We start from the raw sequence: 3,662 nt of genomic DNA, 5'->3' as shown, positions 1-3,662 counted from the left end.
TTTACATAAGCTGATAAAAACTCTGTTTTTTCATAAATCTCCAACCCCTATTACATCCTAGTCTGATCCATTTATAGGAATACATTCTTCCCTCTCTAGAGCGAGCTCAAAGGCTCTATTAATTACTCCTATATGTTATTTAACTAATTCATTAATTACAAAAGTGCTGAGTTGTAATTACACAAAATCCTAATCAAACTAAAACACTAATTCCATTCTCCTCGTCACATGATTCTTCTTGGATTCTTGACAGCTGTCCTCCTTCAGTTAGGCTGAGATGGCTGAGCTAAAGATGCAATAAACCAGCTAACCTTGGATGCTTGAAAGCGCTGATGGCTCATTAATTGACTAAAAGATGTGCTCTGTTTATACGGTCTCTGTCTCCCAACATTCTCCGAAAATGTAGCAGCATGTTCCCAAATCTTTAATAACTCAAAGTATTGAACGCTGCTACCAAATACCATGTCTCCAGATGAGCTGTAGGCTGTATTGATGTATAGGTGTCTCTCTTCTAACATTCCCGATCAAACTGTTTATTCTGCATTGAAAACATCACCTACAGCAGTTTCGTAGCGCGCTACGAAACTGCTGTGTGATTTAAAAACACAGTCTTCCTTTAAACTCCTCACAAAATTGAATAGCTGTTGTTGCCATTCTTCAGTTTCACCTTTGCTATGCTGGGATTCAGAATCACATTCTCTGTATCCTTCATAAGGTTAGAGTGGGTTACCTTCTTTTCCTCATCAAAGATCACCTCAAGCTTAGGCCTAACATGATTATTGAGAACTGAAGCAAACAAAATCGATGCCCTTTTTACATATTTTTATCCCTGTCTTATCCTTTGTCCTTGCATTTGTCGATGTATCTCAGGGTACCGTGTTGCCTCATCCACAAGCTCAACAGTCCACTCTCGGTCATTCGAAATGCCAGGTTAAGATATCCAATTGAAACGCATATTACAACATCAAAGAATTGTAGAAGCCTTCTCTTTAGCTCCAATGACACATTGCCTACAGACTGAGATTGCATGATAATACCCTTCTCTAAAGTACTGGAAATTGCAATGAAGTCTATGACAACACGAAAGGCCTGAAACCTTGTCATTTGGCCTGTGATGCGCTTTCCACCTCCTTCTGTTTTTAAGTATGCTAAAGTTATAGCTATAATGAATCCATTCAAACAATCAGGTCCATTGATAGAACTTCTCTGTCTAGCCCAAACTTCAAGTAATAATAATGCTTCCACAAAAGTTTCTTGATCCAGAAATGTTCTTTTTAAGGATAATACTGTTGGAATGATCAGTATCACAAAGTCATTTGCAGAAGTCACAATATTGACTTCACCCCTCCAAGCTGCATCACATCCTCTTGCAGCAGCAGTTGCAGCACGTGCTTCTCCAACTTCTATCTCTGTTTGGCTCTCTTGTACAAATAGGTGCTCCAAAAGTGCAGGCCAAGTCAATTTATTCTGTGAAACCTTGTTCAAAAGACCCTTGGTATTTTAGAGAGACACAACACTAAGCCTTACTTTCTGATCTCATATATAGAAACCGTTTACTGTCATTCCTCCATCAACGGAAATAACCTGACCAGTAATATATGAAGCTGCAGGTAGGCAAAGAAAAGCTACGAGGGATGAAACTTCATGAGACTCAGCAAGACGCTTTAAAGGAATACGATCAAGTATCTTCTCTACAAACTCTTTGTCTTCCAAGAGCTTCTCCACGAGTGATGTCTTGGTATACCATGGTGCCACACAGTTAACACGTATGTTGTCACTTGCCCACTCACATGCAAGATTCTTTGTGAGTTGGTTCATTTCTCCTTTGCTGGCTGCATATATGGTACCAGAGAAAATAGCTACAACACCAGCAACAGATGAAATGAAAACAATACTTCCCTTTTCTGATGCTTTTAGTAGAGGATGTGACAGCTGCGATAGATGATAAGCTGATTCAAAGTTGGTAGACATAAGAAATGAGAAATCCTCAGCTGTATAACCCATAGTGGGCTTCCTCATATTTGTACCGACATTATTAATCCACATATTGAGTTTCCCATTGCAAAACGAAGAACATTTTCAATCAGCTCCTCTCGTGCTGAACGAGATGGTAAATCACAGACTGTACCATCAACCTGCAGCCCAGATTCCTTCCACTGAGTCAAACATTCATTAAAATCCTTCTCTGTACGCGAACATGTATAAACAGCAGCTCCTGAACTAGTTAATTCCTCCACAATAGCACGTCCAATTTCTTTTGTACCGCCAATGACTAGGGCCGTCATACCATGCAGTGACCACCTCTGTTGTCTGCTACTTGAACTCTCCCCCATCCTACTCTATGTGCATGAAAAAAAATACAACCCAACTTTGCAAAACACTTGATGAAATGAGTTCTCGGGATCCTATCTATTATCTCCTGGGCGTGCAGCAACAGACAAATTCAAGACATCTGCTGTATGATTGTATGGTTGTTCGCGTACTAGTTCAGGAGCCATATAAAGCGGGGTCCCTTTGATTGAACGAAGCGCCATTGTATTGCAAGACATAGCTCTTGCAAATCCAAAAGTCGCAAAGCTTGACAACACCTCCAGCACCAATAAGAATATTTTAAGACTTCAGCTGTCGGAATATCTCAATTTCCTGCCTCAGATTGTCAACGTCTTTTTCACTCTTTCGATGCTTTAAGATAAACTTCATAGCAACTGTCTGCCCTGTGTACTTGCTCCCTTTTCGCACAACCTCATAGTCTTCTTGATCACTTTTGTAGTGCAAGTAAGGTGAATCGATCTCAAAACCCTCTGCCTTTCTCTGTTTCAGTTTCTTGCCATTTCGACAGAAGCTCGCCATGCAAACTGTATACTTCTTCTGGGGATTTCTGAACCTTCCCAATTTCCTCTGCACCGTTTGCAAGTTGACAAAATCGTTTTCTTTGATTACACTCTGACTTCGGGCTTACTCTTTAGCACTTAACACCGTGGCACTTGTAACAGGTAAACATGTACTGAATTTATCCGAGAAATGGGAAGATACCGAACATTTCCAATGAAATGAACCTTGACAAAAATGGCATCGAAGAGGTCAATCCAGTTCTTTGAGCGCGGCCATGAAGCATAAAAAGCTTCCAACCATTCATTCACCGATTTATCTCGAATTCTTTGGGACATAGTCATTGCCTCTCTGCCACCCGTTTGCGTGGAAAAAGAACTCTTGTGGAGCTAAGCTACAAAGATAATGAACTACATCTCTCTCTCTGGCACTTCATCAAACACTTGCGCCCAAGACATAAATACTATTTCATGAATTTGCCACCTGCCAATAATCGGTTCCACCCACAGCGGAAAGAAATCTCCACCGGCCATGATATGAAAGTGGTGCTCGCATATAAACCCGCGTATTAACACATATCTGAACGAAGCACTAAATTATCCACATTACACTTGTTTATACTCTCGATAACCATCTGGGGAAGCCCGCGAAGTGAATGCCCTGTCCATCTTGGAGTTCATAAGATTGTTGTTGGAATGTTAGAATAAGAAGATTCATCAAAGACTGTGTCTGATACACGGCAGACAACTTCCTTGAAATCATTTACAATAAACAACTGTGCGTATCTTTTATAGCTTGCAGTTGTATTAGGAAAATCAATATCTACAATTTGA

The 3,662-nt window shown here is 40.4% G+C and overlaps 1 pseudogene; it reads right to left on the bottom strand.

The window, feature by feature from the left end:
- Positions 1 to 1,526: 1,526 nt before the first annotated feature.
- LOC149183422 (tropinone reductase homolog At5g06060 pseudogene) lies at positions 1,527 to 2,333 on the bottom strand (annotated as a pseudogene).
- Between the last annotated feature and the right edge of the window lie 1,329 nt (positions 2,334 to 3,662).

The sequence above is a fragment of the Pinus tabuliformis genome, chromosome 3_2 (assembly GCF_031772625.1).
Source record: "Pinus tabuliformis cultivar Carrire ecotype Pingquan chromosome 3_2, CPIR1, whole genome shotgun sequence".
In the NCBI taxonomy this organism is placed as follows: Eukaryota; Viridiplantae; Streptophyta; class Pinopsida; order Pinales; family Pinaceae; genus Pinus; species Pinus tabuliformis.
The sequence above is the reverse complement of the archived record's forward strand: the minus strand, read 5'-3'. Positions and strand labels throughout refer to the sequence as shown.